General features: G+C 42.7%; 1 protein-coding gene across 1 annotated transcript in view; it reads right to left on the bottom strand.

Moving 5' to 3' along the window:
• The window catches only part of OPHN1 (oligophrenin 1), a 363,857-nt gene that overhangs the window by 244,938 nt on the left and 96,301 nt on the right, over nucleotides 1-22,618 (bottom strand). The gene's annotated exons all lie outside the window — the stretch shown is intronic.

The following is a 22,618-nucleotide window of genomic DNA, read 5'->3' on the forward strand; positions in this document are numbered from 1 at the left end:
TCCTGCTCCCTGAGGGAAGCAACCTGCATTTAATGCAGCTAAACAGCTAACCCATTAGACCTTCAGTAGAACAAAGTTTGAGCAACTAAAGCCACAAGAGGTAAAGGAGAGGGGACAGATTAGTGAAGTCCTTTTTACAAAGGATGTTTTCCATCCTCAACCCCCCTTCCTTTTCAACTTATTCTGGCCAAAGCCTGGAAGATATGAAACTATTTAGTGATACTTTTAAGAGGGTCTCCTTAAGTATTTACTGAGTGCCCTTTATCAGCAAAGGTCTAGATGCGTTGTGATCTCTGATGAAACAAACATCTATAATCATTCTACAAAGCGAAAAACAGCTCCATTGTATAGCTGTACAGCTCAAGATCCTGGAGTAGCTGGGACAGCTAGAACTAGAAGACAGGTGGTCTCTCTGCCTCCCCAGGGCCCTTTCCATGACTACACGCCTACCACCTGGATGTTCTGCACATTCACCAGATGGCAGCCTGGGCTAGGATACTGTCTAGCAGAGGAACAGATTTAACTTGTTCACAAAGTATTTGCCAAGGGACCTAACCAAACAAGCAATGAGTGAAAAAAAAAAAAATCATGGTGACATGGCCAGACAAATGCCTTTCTTTTTGGTTAATGATTTCAAATGGTAGTATATAGAAATTTAATAACAGTATAAAAAGAAGTATTAGTTATATTTATGAAAACCTATCTTTATTGAAATTGTTAAGACTGACTTTCAGCGAGACGTCCAGCCACACACTCTTGACCTTGCTACTCCAATGTAGTTCTCAGGCCAGCAACATCATCACCATCTGAGAGCCTGAAGGAAATGCACCATAGCCTGGCTTCACCCTAAACCTAGGAAATAAAATTTTGATAAAAATCTCTAGGGGATTCACATGCCCTTTAAAGTTGGGGGAAGGGTGCCATAGGCATTTGGCACAGCAGGTTTAACTCTCCACTTCATAGGCCCACATCCCATATTGTAGTATTTGGGCTCAAGTCCTGGTTCCTCTCTCTGCCCCAGCTTCCTGCCAATGCACTTCCCGGGACAGCTCAAGGGGGTGGGTCCCTGCCACCACACCCTCGTGAAAGACTCAGTTAAGTTCTAGATTCCTGACTTTGGTCTGGTCCTGGCCATTGCAGGCATTTGGAAGGTGGGGGAGGCAGTGTACCAACAGAAGGGAAATCTAAGACTCCTCTCCTCTCCTCTCCTCTCCTCTCCTCTCCTCTCCTCTCCTCTCCTCTCCTCTCCTCTCCTCTCCTCTCCTCTCCTCTCCTCTCCTCTCCTCTCCTCTCCTCTCCTCTCCTCTCCTCTCCTCTCCTCTCCTCTCCTCTCCTCTCCTCTCCTCTCCTCTCCTCTCCTCTCCTCTCCTCTCCTCTCCTCTCCTCTCCTCTCCTCTCCTCTCCTCTCCTCTCCTCTCCTCTCCTCTCCTCTCCTCTCCTCTCCTCTCCTCTCCTCTCCTCTCCTCTCCTCTCCTCTCCTCTCCTCTCCTCTCCTCTCCTCTCCTCTCCTCTCCTCTCCTCTCCTCTCCTCTCCTCTCCTCTCCTCTCCTCTCCTCTCCTCTCCTCTCCTCTCCTCTCCTCTTCTCTCTCTCTCTCTCTCTCTCTCTCTCTCTCTCTCTCTGCCTTTCAAATAAATAAAATACATAAAATTTTACAAAATAAATTTTGAGGAACACTGCTCTCACCAACTAGGATAATCCATTAGACCATCTTCTAGAAACGCTCAGGCTTCTTGGTTACTTTTATTTTCTGTTTCCTATTTCTTTTTGCACTCCCTAGTTTCATTCTCCTCATCTTCCTTCTCCTTTTACATCTATAAGGTATATAAGCTTTTGAGTCTGAGCATTTGCTCTCAGGTTAAGGTAAATGGTGACACAAACAGTTTCAGGCATTTGGATGGAACAGGAACCCATGCAAAAATTTTATTACTATTTTGTCTCTGTCCCATTTCCAAAAGGACTTATTTTCAGAATTTGGACTCTTGGCTCTTTAACACGTCACTGAAAACAACAACAACAAAGGTCTGGGGACTTCAGACCACACTCATGGCTTCTCACAATTTCTCCACTCTAGAATCACATTTTCCATTTCAAACCCGGGCCTCATAAATGTGAGAGGGGCATGCGTATCTCCCAAAGCCTTCTATATTTCATCAGCAAGGGGAACACAAAACTGGTTCCATGTCTGGAAAATGATCAATGTCCCCGGCCTCCTCAGTCAACAGCAAAAATGGGCAGGCCCAGAATTCCTCATCTGATTTCTTTTTCACTCAGGGAAATTAAATAAAAGTATTCATGACATTGTTCTTCTACACATACCAGGATATCCAAAAATTTACTTTAGCCAAGCAAGGTAGAGTTATTAATCATTCTTCTTCCAGAGTCATTTGATCATTTCAACTCTTATAGTACTTTGTGAGTAAAGGTGTGGAAGGAGTTGCATTCATTCCCCTTTTTCATTATCTGCACCAATCTCTTTTCCAGACTTCTGGCCTTCTAAATACTACCTTGTAATGCACATGGCTTCAAAGTTTTTGAAGGACTTTCCACAAACATTTTCATTTACTCTTCCCAACTATACAAAGGTAGATATTTCTATAGGCACATGATGAAACAACAGAAATGAAACAATGTATATAAATCCTATTCAAAAATATGAACAAGCATAAATTAAGTCCTCAAGGAAAGAGGATCCCACATACAAAGGAACTTCAAAATGTTCACAGAAAGAATGGAAAGATTTTGGCACAATAATTTTGAAATCCATGCACAACATAAATGGAGTCTTCAAAAGCTTCATATAGGGCACAGTGTTGTGGTGTAGCAAATTAGGCTGCCGCTTGAGACCTGGCACCCCATATCAAAGCACAGGTTCGAGTCCCAGCCGCTCTGCTTCCTATCCTGCTCCCTGCTAATGTGCCTGGGAAAGCAGAAGCAGATGGCCCAAATACTTGTGTCCCTGCCACCCACATGGGAGACCCAGATGGCGTTGCTAGTTCCTGGTTTCAGCCTGGCCCAGACCCGGCTGTTGCAGGCATTTGGGGGATGAACCAGTAGATGGAAGCTTGCGCTCGCTTGCTCGCTCTCTCTCTCTCTCTTTCCCTTTCCCTTTCTCTCTCAGTTGCTCTGACTTTCAAATAAATCAACAAATCTTTAAAAGTAAATAAATAAAGTTCATGGAAATACAAAAAACTATGGATTTCCAGAATTTTGCAACAAAGTAAACATCTTTTAATTCTACTTTTCCATGGACTTTTTGAAGTACCCTCATATTTGGTCTCTATATAATAAAGAGAAGTGTCAAGAAAGCCTCATATGCTTTAGAAAAATAAGTGAGACAGGTGACTTCCGGATTCCAAAGAACCAGCATATAACCTAGTAATATTTGTGTGTGGAACACTGATCTCCTTATCATCCTAAAATTTACCATATCACTTCAAACCATGTAAACTCATCCTTCTATCCTCCCTATTGTCATTCATCATGTCACCATGTCATAATTTTTCAGGCTATATTGGAGAGTTCTCTCTCCATCACCTTCTAATTTATGCATACATCTTCTATGTTTTCTTCTTTCTTTCTTCCTTACTCATGTCAAAATGCAGCTAGATAATGCTTTTAGGGCACTTTGAAGCTTTCTGGGAATGAGGCAAAATGTGAACAGGATTAACTGATGTGTGCATACCAATGTGCTTTTCATCACTATTCTTCTAGAGCTTCATAAAAATGAAACCGTACAGAATATATTGGTCTGCTTATTTAAGTCTACACAGTGTTTGCAAAATTCACCCACATCGCTATGTGCATTCAAAGGCTACAATATATTATTGGTAATCTAGGAAAACATGTACATACAAAGAGATGCATGCATGTCTGGGCTGTGTGGATGGCCATGATGGACTTGAAAAGTTCCTAATCTCTCATCTCTGGGTATCTTTGAGGTTCTGCACAAGCAGGAAGACAAAGGTAAGGTAAAACTGTAAACTGCCTGGGTGAGCATTGAGAGGCATATCTCAACTCATACACAAAGCACTTCAGCAAAGACTAGAAGCCTTTTTGGTTGAAACTGTTTAATGAAGTTACCATCTAATCATTAGCTAACCAACCAGAGACTTAAGTGGCTTCAGATAACTAAGAATATAGACTTAAAGAATTAATCCAAAAAGTGAGTATGTGAACAACAAAACCAACCACAACAAATTCCAAGGAAAAGGGAAGGATCTAATCTCCAGAGTTGTCAACATTATATTATTTTAAACCAGTTATGAGTAAGACAAAGGAAACATTTAATCAACAGAAATAAACTACGCAATCAGTAATCCAAAAAGCAATAGCTGTTAAAAATATATGTTAAAACAATATTTGTGACCATAGGGGGAAAACGCAACTTTATAATAATGAAAGAATCAAATCATCAGAAATGCATAACAATTATAAATATACAATCACCAAACAACAGAAACAAAAAAATAAATGAAGAAAAACTTCACAGAAATTAAGTCATAAAAAGTCAACAGAAAATAGAGATTTCAATATTGTACTTTCAATTAATGGAAACAATAGCAGAAATAAAATCCAAAAACAAATGGGAGACTTAACACCATTACAAACCAACTAGACCTAACATATACCTATAGAACAGTCTTACATATTTCTACCGGGAAAATAAATAATTCTCAAGTTCACAAGGACATTCTCTAGAATACACCATATGTTAGGCACAAAAAGAAGCCTCAGTAAATTTAACAGTTGAAATCACACAATATGTGTTCTCTGATCACAAAGGAGATGACAAAGGAGAAATTTACATGCAAACCCAAAAAACTCATAATAGAGAACATAGAAGAAAATGTAGATGGCATTGGGTTTGGTAAAGATTTTTTACATACAATAACAAAGGTATGATCCTTGAAAGAAATAACTGACAAACTGGACTTTAGTAATTTCTTTTAAAAACTTCTGATGTGCCAAAGACAATATAAAGACAATTAAAGAATAAGCCACAGTCTGAGAGAAAGTATTTGCAAAAGAACCATTTGTTATCCAAAATAGACAAAGAATTCATTATTTAACAAGAAGAGAACAAACAGCTCAGGAAAAACAAACAAACAAACCAAAAAAAACCTGAGTATACATTCCCCAGAGGAGATCTACAGGTGATAACTGAGCATATGAAAAGAAACTCAACATCATATGCTGATGAGGAACTTTTCATTGCTGGTGGGAATGCAAAATGCTGCAGTCACTTTAGAAGACATCCTGGCAGTTTCTTTTAAACATACTCATACAATACATAAATTCCTTGGTATTTACCCAGATAAATCAAAAACTTAACCTCCATACAAAATCTGTACACAGATGTTTATGTCAGCTTTGTAATTGCCAAAACGTGGAAGCAACCAAGATGTCCCTTCAATGGAGGAGTGAATTCGTAAGTGTGGTAGGTACAGCAGACAATGGAATATTATCCAGTGCTAAAAAGAAAGGAGCGGGGCCAGTGCTGTGGTGTAGCGGGTAAAGCCGCTGCCTGCAAGTGCCAGCATCCCATATGGGCGCCGGTTCTAGCCCCAGCTGCTCCACTTCTGATCCAGCTCTCTGCTGTGGCCTGGGAAAGCAGTAGAAGATGGCCCAAGTCCTTGGGACCCTGCACCCATGTGGGAAACCCACAAGAAGCTCCTGGCTCCTCACTTTGGATGGGTGCAGCTCTGGCCTTTGCGGCCAATTGGGGAGTGAGCCAGCGATGGAAGACCTCTCTTTCTCTCTGCCTCTCCTCTCTCTGCATAACTCTGACTTTCAAATAAATAAATAAATCTAAAAAAAAAAAAAAAAGGAGCTGGGCTGGTGTTGTGACACAGCCAGTTAAGTCGCAGCTTACAAGGCCACCATTCCATATCATAGTGTTGGTTCAAGTCCCGGCTGCTTTGCTTCCAATCCAACTTCCTGTTAACGCACCTGGGAAGGCATTAGAGGATGGCCCATATGCTTCTGCCACCCTTATGGGAGACTGGGATGGAATTCCTGGCTCCTGGCTTTGGTTCATGGCTGTTGGGTACTCACTCTTGCTCTCTCTCTCTCTCTCTCCCCCCTCTGTCTCTATCTCTGTGACTTTCCTCTCTCTGACATCCTGCCATTCAAATAAATAAACAAATCTAGGGACTGCCACTGTGGCATAGCCAGTAATGCCTCCACTTGCAACATGAGCACCAGTTCATGCATGTTCAGACTGCTCTGCTTCTAACCCAACTCCCTTCTAATGGCCCAGGAAAAGTAGCAGAAGATGGCCCAAGTACTTGGGCCCCTGCTATCCACATGGGAGACCCACAAGAAGTTCCTGGTTCCTGGCTTCAGTCTGACCCAGCACTGGCCATTGCAGCCATCTGGCAAGTGAACCAGTGGATGGAAGATCTTGCTATCTCTGTCTCTCCCTCTCTCTCTGCAACTCTGGCTTTCAAAATAATATAAATCTTTAAAAATAAATAAATAATTAGTTTTAAAAAATGAGCTATTAAGTCATAAAAAGACATGGAGGAAATATAAATGCATATTACTAAGTAGAAGAAGTCAACCTGGAAAAGGTACACATTACTTGATTCCAACTATATGACATTCTGGAAAAGGTAAAACTATGGAGCCAGAAAAAAGATAATCATTTTCTACGGCTAATGGAGAGTGAAGGAAGAACAGAACAGAGGGAGCATGAGCAGTATAGGGCAGGGAATAGTGTCTTGTACGATATTGCAATGGTGAATACATGCCATTATGCAACTGGTCAAATTCATAGAATATGCAGCATAATGAGCAAACCTAATGTAAACTATGGACTTTAGGTGATAATGATGTGTCAGTATAGGTTCATCGGTTATCACAAGTGTACCACTCTGGTACAGGACACGAGAGTGGGAGAGGCTGTGCACGTGTTGGAGGTGGAGGATATGTGGGAAATTCTCTGTACCTTCCACACACTTTTTCTGTGAGCCTAAAATAGTTCTAGAAAATAAAATTTTCTTATAAAAAAAAACCAGTATCACTATATGGCTTGGCCAGTCAAATGTTCAAGTCAATGAACATTTGAGTTGAACACATCTAAATAGACATTTATTGAAAGAAGATACACAAGGAGTCAGTGTTGTACTGCAGCAGGTTAAGCTGCTGCCTGTACAGACTGCACCCCGTGTGAGCACTGGTTCAAATCCCAGCTGCTACACTTCTAATCCAGCTCCCTGATGATGAACCTGGGAAAGCAGTGGAGGATGGCCCAAGTGTTTGGGACCCTGCACCCATGTGGGAGACCAGAATGAGGTTCCTGGCTGTTGGCTCCCACCTGGCCCAGTCCCAGCAGCTGCGGCCATTAGAGGACTAAGCCACAGGTTAGAAGACCTCTCCCTCTCCCTCTCCCTCTCCCTCTCCCTCTCCCTCTCCCTCTCCCTCTCCCTCTCCCTCTCCCTCTCCCTCTCCCTCCTCTCCCTCCCCTCCCCCTCCCCCTCTCCCTCTCCCTCTCGTGCATGCTCTCGCTCTTGCTCTCTCCCTACCTTTCAAATAAATAAAATAAATCTACACAAATGGCCAATAAAGCAATGAAATCATGTTTAATATAATTAGTCCTTAAAGGAAATTAAATCAAATCCACACCGAGATACTACCTCATACTCACTAGGACTGTACCTATCAAAAGTGAGCAATCACAAGTCTTTGCCATGATGTCCTGGCTACACTATGGGCAGGAATGTGAAATGGCCAGCACCTGTGGAAACTAGTTTGTAAGTTCCTCAAAAAGCTAAGCATAGAGTTTCCATGTGACTCACCAATTAAACTTCTAGATATAAACCCAAGAAAACTAAAAACATAAGTCCATGCAAAAACATGAACAAAAGTGTTCTTAACAACAGCATTTATTTCAGCCAAAACGTGAGTACAACTCAAATGTCCATCAACTGATGCAGGATGAATAAGACATGGCCTGTCCATGGAATGAAATATTATCTAGCTGATTATAAGTATTGACACATGCTATGTCATGGATGAAATCTGAATCCATGCACAGTTCCAAATAACATGTTGTATAGGATAAATGGATACAATTTTGTCAATTAAAAATATAAAGAAGAAAATATTATCCTAAATGAAAGAAGCCAGACACATATTGTATGATTCATTTAAGTGAAATATCTAGAATAAATGAATATATAAGGACAAATTAGTAGTTTCTGGGACTGAGAGAAAGTGGAATGCTAATAGGTATGGGTGTTTCTGAGGTGCTTGAAGTGTTCTTGAGTAAGTATTATATGGCAGGAAGTGAGGGAAAAGCACACAGGCTCTCTATACTATTTTTGAAATCTCCTACAGCTTTAAAATAATTTTAAAATTTAAAAACTTTAAAATGTCTTTAGAATATCGTATTTGTCCAAGTTGACTCATAAGCTTCCTATAAATGAAAACTGGCATCATCCTCATCCTTGAACTGGCTGTTAGTGTCCTCCTATGAAAAACAGTCTAGTGATAATACTTACCCCAGAGTATTGTTATAAGAATTATATAACACGCAAAATGTCGAGTTCTCCTTCCTCCCTTTCATAAATAAGAACTGCATATTTAGCAGGTTCCAACATTTCTACTGTCAAATCCAGAGCTCAGAAGGGAAGTTTTGCTCCTTCCTAGACTGTCAGAAACCAAACTGCTCCACCTGGACGAGACTGTTAATCGCTCTGCAATCCGAGATGCACACTGTCTAGGATAAGATGACCAGAAGCTATTTCTAGGAGATTCAAGCCTTCTAATGTGTATTACTAAGTGCTATTTAGGAGGATTTCATTTAAGTGACTAAAGCTATTTCTGTAATCATCTCTTTAAAAATATTTATTTATTTGAAAGAGTTACACAGAGAGAAAAGGAGAGAGAGAAAAGGAGAGAGAGAGAGAGAGATGTCTTCCATCCAGTGGTTCACTTCACAAATGGCCGCAACAGCCAGAGCTGGGCTGATCTGAAGCCAGGAACCAGGAGCTTCTTCCGGGTCTCCCACATGGGTCCAGGGGCCCAAGCACTTGGGCCATCTTCCGTTGCCTTCCCAGGTGCATCAGCAGGAAGCTAATTATTGAATTAATTGGAAGTGGAGCAGCCAGGACAGGAACCAGTACCCATATGGGATGTCAGCGTTTCAGGAGGTAGCTTTACCCACTATGTATACCATGGTACCATACCTACTATGTATATTTTAAATGAAAGTAATATATAAATTATATATATGTTAATATAAATAATATATTTTATTAAAATTATATTTTCTGAAAATCATTGAGAATTGTCATTATTTTACATTTTTGCAAATATCATTAATATGTGGTTTCTAATTGGATTGTCATATCTGCTTCTTCATTTAATCTACTGTTATTTGTTCTTTTTGTTAAAGGATATAAAGAAAGTTTTGTCCCATTACAGATATGCAGTTTTAAAAGGAAGGAGCAGGGGCTGACGCTGTGGCATAGTAGGCTAAGCCTCTGCCTGTGGAGCAGGTATCCCATATGAGTGCCAGTTAGTATCCTGGCTGCTCCACTTCCGATCCAGCTCTCTGCTATGGCCTGGGAAAGCAGTAGAAGATGGCCCAAGTCCTTGGGCCCCTGCACCCACGTGGGAGACCAAGAAGCTCCTGGCTCCTGGCTTCAGATCAGCACAACTCCAGCCGTTGCAGCCAACTGGGGAGTGAACCAGTGGATGAAAGACCTCTCTCTCTCTCTTCCTCTCCTCTCTCTGTGTAACTCTTTACTTTCCAATAAATAAATAAATCTTTTAAAAAATGGAATGAATGAAAAGATTCACTACAGGCACATTCTGTGTCAGGTGCTGTGTTGAGTGCTGGGCAGAAGCAGCAGAAGAGATAAGATAAAAGTCATGCTCTCAGAGGTCTCACAGTTTGGACAAAGAGACACTGCAATCCTTGCAAGGTAGTATGATATATGAAACAGGGAAGGGCCAAGTGACAGAAGAGCAATAGTAAAATAAATGATTCACTCAGGCAGCAGACGAGGGATTTCAGGGAGATCCTCAGAGAGTAGTGGCACATAAGGTGAACTCTGAAGGATTAAGAGCTCCTAAATTTGGAAAGGAAGTAAAGTACACAAAATAGCACTTGCAAACACACACAGGTACTGTGTACTTAGGATCAATGCTGCTAAAGGTAAGTATAATAGATCAAGAATGAGGCTAGAAAAGTAAATTGGAGCCAGGCTTTAACAGACCTTGCATAAAAACACTAAGGAATTCAGGGGCCGGCACCATGGCTCACTTGGTTAATCCTCCACCTGCGGCACCGGCATCCCATATGGGCGCCGGGTTCTAGTCCCAGCTGCTCCTCTTCTGGTCCAGCTCTCTGCTGTGGCCAGGAAGGGCAGTGGAGGATGGCCCAGGTGCTTGGCCTCCTGCACCTACATGGGATACCAAGAGGAGGCACCTGGCTCCTGGCTTCAGATCAGTGCAGCGGCAGCTGTGGCAGCCATTTGGGGAGTGAACCAATGGAAGGAAGACCTTTCTCTCTGTCTCTCTCACTGTTTATAACTCTGTCAAATAAATTAAAAAAAAAACAATACACTAAGGAATTCAGTAATCATTATATAGATAATAAGCCCAAAAAAGCTTTCGATCAGAAGACTGAGAGGGGCCAGTGCTGTTGTGTAGCAGGTTAAGCCTCTGCCTGTGGCACTGGCATCCCATATGGGCACTGTTCAAGTCCCAGCTGCTCTACTTCCAATCCAGCTCCCTGCTAATGGCCTGGGAAAGCAGTGGAAGATGGTCCAAGTGCTTGGGCCCCTGCATCCACATGGGAGACCCAGAAGAAGCTCCTGGTTCCTGGCTTTGGATCAGCTCAGCTCTGGCCATTGCGGCCATTTGGGGAGTGAACCAGTGGATGTAAGATTTTTGTCTTTCCCTCTGTCTGTAACTCTACCTCTCAAATAAATAAATAAATCTTTTTAAAAAGACTGAGAAAATATGATATATATAGTATACAATCACTCTGGCAACTCTCAGTAGACAACAGCAATAACATTACGGTAATATAGTCAAACACATCTATACCTTTGCTATTGCAATGAAAGGCAAAGTGTTTAGGCAAAAGCAAAGTATAGAATGAGGAGAAGGGGAAACATATTAAAGATAACTTTTTGCAAGTATATAGATGATCTAGCTAGTAACCCAGACAGAAACTATGAGGGGAGGAACAGGTTTTAGGAACAGTTAAATTTGAGGTCCAGTAGGGTATTCAGATGTTATCCAGTGTAATATTCAATTTCAGGGTCTAGAGCTCAGGAAAGAACCTGGATTGGAGGAATCAGAGGCTCTGGAGTCATTTACTGTAAAGATGTCAGCTGACTCTGGGAAAGGATCTGCTCATCCAGAAACTTACAATGAGCAAACATGGGCACAACTCAGGAACAATACTCCAGGATTATTGAGAAGAGAAGCTTACGAAGGAGCCTGAGACAGGAGGTAAGAGGAAAACCAAGAAGGAGTGGTTTTATTGCCAAGACAAGCAATAAATTCAGTCCTAAGAGGCTAAATGTAAATTTGAAACATTCATAATCCTTGTTTCTGGTTCTAAGAGACAGAACAATTTGCCGGGACACAAACTTATAGTTGCCTTGAAATTTGAACTGACTATATTGGGAAAAAAAGACTGAATGTATTAGACTTCTCTTTTACAACCTTGCTAACCTCTTGGCCTCTCTTCTTCCTTTTATTATAGTGACAAGTTCTGGCCGGCGCCGCGGCTCACTAGGCTAATCCTCCGCCTAGCGGCGCCGGCACACGGGGTTCTAGTCCCGGTCGGGGCGCCGGATTCTATCCCGGTTGCCCCTCTTCCAGGCCAGCCCTCTGCTGTGGCCAGGGAGTGCAGTGGAGGATGGCCCAGGTGCTTGGGCCCTGCACCCCATGGGAGACCAGGAAAAGCACCTGGCTCCTGGCTCCTGCCATCGGATCAGCGCGGTTTGCCGGCCGCAGCGCGCCAGCCGTGGCGGCCATTAGAGGGTGAACCAACGGCAAAGGAAGACCTTTCTCTCTGTCTCTCTCTCTCTCACTGTCCACTCTGCCTGTCAAAAAAATAAAAAAATAAAAAAATAAATAAAAAAATAAAAATATTATAGTGACAAGTTCTGAAAAGACTCCAGCCAGCCTAACACACCAAATCTAACCTGAATCTGCATCATATACTTCTCACTTCATGCCTCATGGCTGTGCTAATGCTGTGTGTGGGAATCCCCTTGACATGACACATATGTATATATGGAGGTAACAGCATGTGACACCCTGAGGCCACAATGCAACTGATGGATAAATGCTTCCATCTTTCAGTTCCAAGATGGATAATTTTCAATCATATTTGATAAAGCTCCTCAGAGGTTCTACCATGATCATACCTACTGCTCCAGAATCACCCAACTAGATAATATCTCCTAACGTTGGCTTTCTCTCCTTTCCCATTCCACTCCTTTGTCCCTCATTCCTGCTCCCACATAAACTGCCCACTCACAGACCTCTGTGTCAAGCTCTGCTGTTAGGGGAAACTGAACTTAGAAAATGAGATCTTCGATACTGGAGCTGACTACTTGGAAATATTAGAAAACAAGATTCAGGAATTAGAGCCGGCGCCGTGGCTCAATAGGCTAATCCTCCACCTTGCGGCGCCGGCACACCGGGTTCTAGTCCCGGTTGGGGCGCCGGATTCTGTCCCGGTTGCCCCTCTTCCAGGCCAGCTCTCTGCTATGGCCAGGGAGTGCAGTGGAGGATGGCCCAGGTGCTTGGGCCCTGCACCCCATGGGAGACCAGGAAAAGCACCTGGCTCCTGGCTCCTGCCAGGATCAGCGCGGTGCGCCGGCTGCAGCGGCGGCCATTGGAGGGTGAACCAGCGGCAAAGGAAGACCTTTCTCTCTCTGTCTCTCTCTCTCACTGTCCACTCTGCCTGTCAAAAAAAAAAAAAAAAAAAAAAAAAAAAAAAAAAAAAAAAAAAAAAAAAAAAAAGATTCAGGAATTAGGTTATAAGAAATTTCATAAAAAATATTTGGCAGAAACCAGTAACTAACTGGAAAGCAAAGTTAGGAGATACAAAGAAGGTGATCAAAAGGTTGAGAGAGGAGTAAAAAATGAGAGCTGCTCCAAATCAAAGAGAATCTTTTCTTATTCTTAATCTCAGAGCTTAGTATAATGTGTGATTTAACGTAGGCCCTCAATATTTGCTAGTTGAATAAACACATGACTTCAAAAACTCTTTTTAAATTTCTTAATGTCTCAATTGTTTAATAAATTCAAGCTATCAGAAAAATTAAATCTAACTGTTCCCCTAAATACATTTTAAAACATAAGAAATTTTCTCCCTTCTCAGTGGCTCCAATAATATTGGATAAATGCTGCAAAAATTCAGCAAAGTTCAAAGTTTCAGTGTTACAGCTGCAGACCATTATGAATTTATAGAGAGTAGATATAGGAAACTCCAGGTTACTTCTGCCAGGAATCTATTTCTCCCTAAAGGGGGAAAATTGTTCTGGCCAAAAGCACATATTTAATCCGGGGGTAAAAGAAGAGAGTGCCAAGTAAAAGAAATAATGGGGGCAGGCAATGTGCACAGTGGTAAGTCACTACTTGGGACACCAACATCCCATATCAGAGTGCCAGGTTCAAGTCCCAGCTCCTCTACTTCCAATCCAGCTTCCTGCTAAGGTGCACTCTGAAAGGCAGCAGTAGATGGTTCAAGTACTTGATTCTCTGGGACCCAAGAGGGAGACCCAGACTGAGTTCTGAGCTTGTGCATTCAGCCTGGCCCAGTCCTGGTTGTTGTGGGCATTTGGGGAGTGAACCAATGGGTGGAAGATCTTTCTTTCTCTGTCAAATTACCTCCATCTGTCTTTCAAATAAAATGAAAAACAATAAAAATTTTTACAAAGAAAAATAAATAAGGAAACCCAAGTCCTAATTAGCATCCAATTACAGAGAAAACAAAGAACAGAAAAATATATATAGATGGCTAAATGCCAATATGAGCATGTGTGTGTGTGTGAATGTGTGTGTATATATATATATATAAAATTTACCTACATCATGTATAGTGACTCCATTTGCACACAGCTTTTAATTGTGATGAAACTCAAGTATCTACATTTTAATATGGCTCACAATTTGATAGATGCTATTCTACTTCTAAAGGAGATTACACAATGGAATGTCCAAGGGATTGTTAGCCTTGAGGGTTTGGGCTGTTTTCAGTTAGGAAAGAAAAAACACTGTTCTCCTAGCACATACATCCCTTTATACTCACATATTTATTAGTTTAAAAGAACACTCATATTACCATCTGGTAGGGCTTTGTACTTTTCCAAGGCAGAATGAGGCAGTGGAAATATCACCAAGACTGGCAATGAAATATCACCAGTCTTGGCTCTGGAACAAATCAGCTTTGTACATTTGGACAAGGTACCTTACCTTTATGGGCCGCAATTTTTAAAAATGTTCTACCAGCTACTGTGATTAGTCTCCAGTTCCTACACTGGTAAAATAGGATGCCATCATCTAACTCAGAGGGTTGTGTTCCTATGACAATAGGGCTGAGGTGTCCTAAAAGAGGAAATGAGCATGTTAGATAAGTTTTCTTCAGGTCCTAGTTACAGTGCTATTGCCTCTGTATGTGTATATGTGCATGGGGGGGGTGTTTGATTTTATATAGATATGGATATAAAAATAAAGTGTCTTTAAACAAAAACATACACTAGAAAAGGTCATGTATTGATTGGTAGATGAAAATATGAAACATCACAGAAAACGAACTCTGTATCTCCTCTAGGAGTAATGGTTCTATAGTCACTAATCGAATGTTTTTATTTACATTATAGAACATAACTACAGGGGCCTGAGCTGTGGCATAGCAGGTTAAGCCGCCGCCTGCAGTGCCAGCATCCCATATGGGCACTGGTTCGAGTCCTGGATGCTCCACTTCCAATCCAGCTCTACTGTGGCCTGGAAAAGCACTGGAAGATGGCCCAAGTCCTTGGGCCCCTGCACCCACGTGGGAGACCCAGATGAAGCTCCTGGCTCCTGGCTTCGGATTGGTGCAGCTCCGGCCAATTGGGGAATGAACCAGAGGATGAAAGATCTCTCCCTCTCCCTCTCTCCCTTGCTCCCTCTCTCCCTCTCTGCCTCTCCTTCTCTCTGTGTGTAACTTTGACTTTCAAATAAATAAATAAATCTTTAAAAAAAGAACATAACTACCACAAATACCAAGAACTGACAGCCTATGAGAGTTGAGAGTCTGTCAGCAGACAGGGGACGTTATTTGGGAGCTGGGAACTTGGAATAGGGTCCCTGCCTGAAGCCCACTGGCCCAATATGCTGCAGGGAACAACACAGATAGTCTTACTCTGTGCTAAAATTAAATAACCCAAAACCAAGCTTCTGCTCATTGGAGTTTAAACTTAATGCTGCCCATGTAAGTTTTAAGAAATTAACTTTAAAATTAATCCTGAGCCAGCACCAGTAAGGTCCAAGAATGAAAAAGCAAAACTGTTCCATAAGGACAGCTCTCCAACTCAGCACACAGTCACAAACTACAGACCATACTAGGAAACCAACATGAGAGAGCCAGGCAGCAGGCAAGGCAAGTCAGTGTATTCTCTTCTGTAAGAACTAAGATTACAGTGCAATCCAAAAAGTAGTTTTAAATAGTTATATTTGAAATAGAGATGAAGATAGAAATAGAATCTGCATGCCAATAACAGATCATCAGAAAAAGAACAGCAATGAAAATGAGAGCCACATTCTCATCAGCAACAACTAACAGTACCCAAACACTGGTGTGTGAGTTTCAATAGGCTGAGAAAATCATGATAAATGTCCTGGTAGTGAATTACAAAGCAAACTTGAGGAAATCATCCAGAGCACAGCCTAGAGAGAAAAGTAGCAAGAAAATATAAAAGAACCATAAAGAGACAACGTGTGGGGAGCAACTGGGAGCAACTCGGACTAGACTAAGTTACTGGAATTAAGACTTATTCTATGCATCTGCTCTCCCACAACATGGCGCTGGGAGAGGAGGAAACAGCTTCTACACAGCTGCCTCCAGTTCAACCAATAAACTGTAGGACCTGCTCCTGATTGGAGGAGAGCAGCGTACTCGGCGTGTGGGTAGCAGAGTTGGGATTGGTGGAAGAGGACTATAAAGGAGAAGAGAGACAACATGCACGGAGGAACATCTAAGAGGAACACCTGTGCAGCCCCCGAGAGAGCCGGCCGGCGGTGTGCCGCACCCCTGCGGAAGTGGGGAAAGTGGCAGGGGGAACCGCCCTTCCACGGAGGTGGAAGGGACGGTAGCCAACCCAGGAAGAACCAGCAGCAAACCCGGGGAGGGCCGAGTAGACGAAAGAACAGCGCAGGGTCCTGTGTCGTTCCTCCACGAAGACGGGGAGCGACAACAAAGATAGGAGTAGAGAAGTAGAGAAGTAGACAAAGATAGAAATACCAAAAGGGAAGGAAAGGCATTGGGATAGATGGCAGGTTATGAAGCTCCAGGCTCTCATTCCCTACAGAAACATCGATAAAACAACCAAAATCTGTCTGAATCAGTTTTGTAGGATTTAAGGAAAATAATCAAATGTTTCCTGCAAACGAGCAAACATCCAATCAAGAAAAAATTCCCCTTTAAACTGGCAGAGTGGTGCCCCTACCCATGAACCAGAGGAACCACAGCAGACCTTATTTGCAAATTGTTATGTATGCCTGTTCCAATCTGTCTGGATAATGCCTAAAGCATTGATCCCAGCAGTCTCCTTGGTTTCACATAACTGAGAGTAGGCAGGAAATGCAGCAGACACTGCTCACAAAAGATACAAGGAGACTACAAACTTGCTAAATGGCTGCCATAATAAAGTAGCACAGACTAAGTTGCATAAACAACAGAAATTTATTTTCTCACAATTCTAGAGGCTAGGAATCTGAAAACAAGGTTCTTCCCCTAAGGTCTTGTCGCTCCCCCTCTTCGTGGAGGAACGACACAGGACCCTGCGCTGTTCTTTCGTCTGCTCGGCCCTCCCCGGGTTTGCTGCTGGTTCTTCCCGGGTTGGCTACTATCCCTTCCACCTCCGTGGAAGGGCAGTTCCCCCTGGCCACATTCCCCACTTCCGCAGGGGAGCGGCACACCGCCGGCCGGCTCTTCTCGGGGGCTGCACAGGTGTTCCCCTTAGATGTTCCCCATAGATGTTCCCGGTGCATGCCGTCTCTCTCCTCCTTTATAGTCCTCCTCCGCCAATCCCAACTCGGCTGCCCACACGCCGAGTACGCCGCTCTCCTCCAATCAGGAGCAAGTCCTACAGTTTATTAGTTGAACTGGAGGCAGCTGTGCGGAAGCTGTTTACTTCTCTCCCAGCGCCATATTGTGGGAGAGCAGATGCATAGAATAAGTCCTAATTCCAGTAACTCAGTCCAGTCCGGATTGCTCCCCACAAGGTCTCTTGCCCTCAGTATCTTCATATTACGTTCATTGTGTAGGTGCCTATGTACTAATCTCCTATTCATATTTTTTTGTCATTTTATTTCTTTTTATTTATGTGAAAAGCAGAAAGACAGAGCGAGACAGATTTTCCAGCTGCTTGTTCACTCCCTAACATGCCTGCATTAGCTGTATCTACACCAAGCAAAATCCAGGAGCCTGAAACTCAATCTAGGTCTCCCATATGGGTGGCACACGCTTAAGTACTTGAGTCATCACGTCTGCCTTCCCAGGGGAATGATAGCAGGAACCTAGGCATGTGGATAGAGATTAGGAAAATAGTCACTGTGAAAAGTACATGACCCCTAATTTCTTCTTATAAGGAAGGATATCAGTCGCGGTGGATTAGGACCTATTCATATGACCTTATCTTACCATAATTACTTCTTTAAAGATGCTCTCTCTAGATGCAGGCACATTTTGAAGTACTGGGGATTGGGACTTCCATGTATGACTTTTGTAGGGTCATAATCCAGCCATAACACCAATAGATGCCTGGGACAGGAGATTACAGGGAAAGACATGCCATAGTCCATCTAAGGCCCAGAGGAGAAGCTAAGGTGAGACTCTTTGGGAAATGACATTTAGGAGCAGCCATGGAGACAGGTGTATCACTTAAGTATTAAGACACTACTTAGGATGCCCCGATTCTATACTGGAGTACCTGGATTGGAGTGCCAGTTTTAGTTCTGATTCAAGCTTCCTGCTCGTGTGGTCTCTGGGAGGCAGTAGAAGATGGCTCAAGCACTTGGTTCCCTGCCACACACCTGGGAGACCTGTATGGAGTTTCTGACTCTTGGCTTCTGCCTGGCCCAGCCCCAGTTGTTGTGGGCATTTGGGGAGTAAACCAGAGGATGAACCATCTCTGTCTCTCTACCCTTCAAGTAAATAAAAATAAGCTTCTTATTTTAAAAAGAGTACTCATATATTGGTGGTGGGGGTGGGTAGATTTAACAAGTCATATGCATGACCAGGTATAAAGGTACACAGTCAAAAACGACCTGACAAGACCTTAAACTTTCATCTCAGGCTCACAGCAAGCCTAAGGAAGTAGGATCAATACTTGGCACAGGGCTTAAGACACCACGTAGGATACCTGCATTCCATATCAAAGTGTCTGGGATTGAGTCCCAGCTCTGCTTCTGATTCTAGCTTCTGCCTAACATGTACCCTGAAGGGCAGAAAGTGATGGCTCAAATACTTGTATCCCTGCCACCAATGTGGAAACCTAGAATGAGTGCCTGGCTCCGGGTTTCAGTCTGGTTCAGGCTGTGAACCAGGAAATTAGTGGACAGAAGATTCTCTCTATCTCCCCCACACCCTCCCCCAGCCCCACACTCACTCTTTTTCCCTCCCTTTCGAATAAGTTAAATAAATAAATACAATTAAAAAATACTAGCTAAGTGATGGATGAGTGTCCTAGCACAGAGACAATCTGCAAACACTGAGAGAGGTGACAGCATTCTCATTTTTGTTTCTTTGGAGTTTTTCCATTTGCTTGTTTCATCTCCGGACATTCAAGAAAGTCTATGTGAAAATATGAGCTAAGAGAGAGCCTTGTGACACAGTGGATCAAGCCACTATTTGGGATGCTCACATCCCATATCGGAGTGCTGCTTGGAGTCCTAGCTACTCAGCTTCTGATCCAGTTTTCTGATCCAGGAGGAAGCAAATGGATGGTCCAAGTACTCGGGTTCCCAATATTCACATGGAAGACCTGAATGGAGTTCCTGGCTCCTAGATTCAGTTTGGCCCAGCCTTGGCTGTTTTGGCCATTTAGGGAATGTACTAGTACACAGAAGATTCTGTGTGTGTGTGTGTGTGTGTGTGCGTGTGTGTGTTTGTCACTCCAACTTTCAAGCAGATAAAAATAAATAAAAAGGAAGGAAGCAATTCTGCTTCTAGAAAGATAAAAGTATACATATTTTTCCTATTATTCTCACTGCATACAGTTAAAAACCATGGGCACTACATATGAAATAAACACAAGAAGACTATGAAAAGTGGAGCAAAAATGTAGGACTTACTTTAAAATGCTTATAGAACAAAGCTATCAACTAAGACACAGCAAATTGGAAAACAGATATAAGGAAATTACCCAGAGTACAGCACAGAGTTTAGAAAAACAACTAGAAATATACATATCAAAAAAAAAAAAAAACCAGAGGCACAATAAAGATGGCACTGAGTAAGGGACTCCAGCGACCACCTCTCCACAGAGACACCAAGGTGGACAGTTATCCACACACTAAGGCACCTTCACAGGAGTTACAGAAGCCAGGTTAGACCACAGTACCTCATTTTGTTATAAGAAAAAATTCGCACTGAAAAAAGCAAGAAGGAAAGAGTTGCCTCCGTCACCCCTCCCCCAGCTCCAAGGAACACAGCATAGAGTCGCCTCCTGCTTGGGAGAGGGGGAGAGAGCCGAATCCTGGTGCCAGGTCCTCTGTAGAAAAACTTGAGTCAGGCTGAGGCCCCAGCCCCTGCCCCCTTAACCACGGAGTGAAGATTTGGAGCTTCTGCAGGTAGGAGGCCTCTGCAACCCCTCCTACAAATGTCAGCAGAAAGCAAAACTCCAGCTGTGCAGAGAGGCCAGAAAAGGGAGCTCAGGAGCATGCCTAGGAGCTCAAAGCTGGGCCTGAGCATGCTGACACCTCACACTCGATTAAAGCCCACAGGTCTCTACCACGGAGCTGGTGCTCACAGACTAAAGCCTTTATTTATCCAGCATCAAGTGGACACTGGGCCCTTGTGGGTTGGTCTCATTTTGGCATGTGTCACTGCCAGCCTTGGGTGGGCATAGAGGGAACTCCCAGGACTTTGTGGAGCCCAGGTGGTATGGTGTAACTAGGTAATTAAATTTAGGTGAGCTGGAATTCATGTACTCCTAATCTCTTTAACTGCTGGCTAGATACATCCATGTTCCCAGGATGCACCTGTCACATCTGGGACCAGGAAGCACGCTAAGATTCCACACCATTCATACATTCGATTAAGTGCCTTCCTTGTAGTTATAACCTAGTACCCATCATTCCATCTTTTCCAATCCTCCATTCTTTCCCCAGCCTCTGGTAGCCATCATATTTTAATTTCTATAAGATTGCCTTTTTAAAATTATATTGTATTAATATATATACAACAGATTTCATGAATTTCATAGATAAAATTCCAAGAGTACAATGATACGGTCCTCCCTCCCTTCTCCTCCTTCCTTTAATTGAAAGTATGTGATCACAAAAAAATTAAAAGAAAAAAGATTGCCTTTATTAAAGACTGCAAATGTGAATGAGATCATTCAATATTTGTCTCTCTGTGCTTGGCTTATTTCACTTAGCATAGTGATCTCCATTTCCATGCACGTTGTTGCATATGACAAGGTTTCATTCTTTTTATGGCTGAGTAATATTCCAGTGCATGCTTTTATTTTTATGTGCCTGTGTATGTGTGTGCATATCACATTTTCTGTATCCATTCATATGATTATAGACACCTTGGTTGATTTCATATCTTGACTTGTGAAGAGTGCAGCAATAAACAAATTATCACTCTGCTACAGGTAGTTTTTTGGGCAATAGCGAATCTCACTGGAGTAGGATGATTATCTCATGGTGGTTTTGATTTACAATTCCCTAAGGATTAGTTTTGTTGAACTTTTTCCACAAACCTGTTGGCCATTTGTACGTACTCCTTTTAAAATTTCTGTTGGGATCTATGGTCTACTTTTTAATTGGATTTTTTTCCTATTGAGTTGTTTCAATTATTTATGCATTCTGGTTATTTTAGCTTCTTTTTTTATTTTTTTATTTTTTGACAGGCAGAGTGGACAGTGAGAGAGAGAGACAGAGAGAAAGGTCTTCCTTTTTGCCGTTGGTTCACCCTCCAATGGCCGCTGCGGCCAGCGCGCTGTGGCCGGTGCACCGTGCTGATCTGATGGCAGGAGCCAGGTGCTTCTCCTGGTCTCCCATGGGGTGCAGGGCCCAAGCACCTGGGCCATCCTCCACTGCCCTCCCGGGCCACAGCAGAGAGCTGGCCTGGAAGGGGGGCAACCGGGACAGAATCCAGCACCCCGACCGGGACTAGAACCCGGTGTGCCAACGCCGCAAGGCGGAGGATTAGCCTAGTGAGCCGCGGCGCCGGCCAACATTCTGGTTAATAACTGTTTGTAATCCATGAGCCAAAGAGAAATGTCCAAGGGAAAGTAAAAGTATACTGAACTAAATGTATTAGAAATTTCAACATATCAAAACTGTCCCTCTTTGCAGGTAACTAATGGTCTATGTTAAACAAACACCAATTAAGCCACAATAAAATTCCTAGAACCAATAAGTGAATTCAGCAAGGTCTCCTGATACAACATCAACATGTAAAAGTCAATTGTGTTTCCATATACTAGCAGTGACCATGTGGAAATTGAAATTAAAAACTCAACACCATTAACAATGGTTTAAAAAAAAGACCATTTAGGTGTAAATCTAACAAAACTTATATAAAATTGAAGGGCCCACACTGTGGTGCCTGCGGTGCCAGCATCCCATATGGGCACCGGTTCGTGTCCCAGCTGCTCCACTTCCGATTCAGCTCTCTGCTATGGCCTGGGAAAGCAATAGAAGATGGCCCAAGTCCTCGGGCCTCTGAACCTGCATGGGAGACCCGGAAGAAGCTCCTGGCTCCTGGTTTCAGATCAGCCCATCCCCAGCCATTGTGGTCATTTGGGGAGTAAACCAGTGGATAGAAGACGTTTCTCTCTGTCTCAAATAAATAAATAAAAAATCTTTTAAAAAACATATACAAGATTGGAATACTGAAAACAATAAAATGCTTATGAAAGAAATTAGAGAGTCTAAGTAAATGGAGAACACTGCCATGATATTCACAGATTAGAAGCCTTAATACAGTAAAGATGTCAATCCTTCCTAGACTGATATATAGATTTGAGGCAATTCCTATAAACCCTAGCAAAATTTCTAATGACGAGAGAGACAAAATGACTCTAAAATTTACATGGAAAGACAAAGGAATTAAAATACCTCAGCTGTGAAAAGGAATGAAGTGCAAGGAATGAAGTGCAAGGAATCAGTCTGATTTCAGACTTACTACATGGCAACAG

This window comes from Oryctolagus cuniculus, chromosome X, assembly GCF_964237555.1.
Source record: "Oryctolagus cuniculus chromosome X, mOryCun1.1, whole genome shotgun sequence".
Lineage (NCBI taxonomy): Eukaryota > Metazoa > Chordata > Mammalia > Lagomorpha > Leporidae > Oryctolagus > Oryctolagus cuniculus.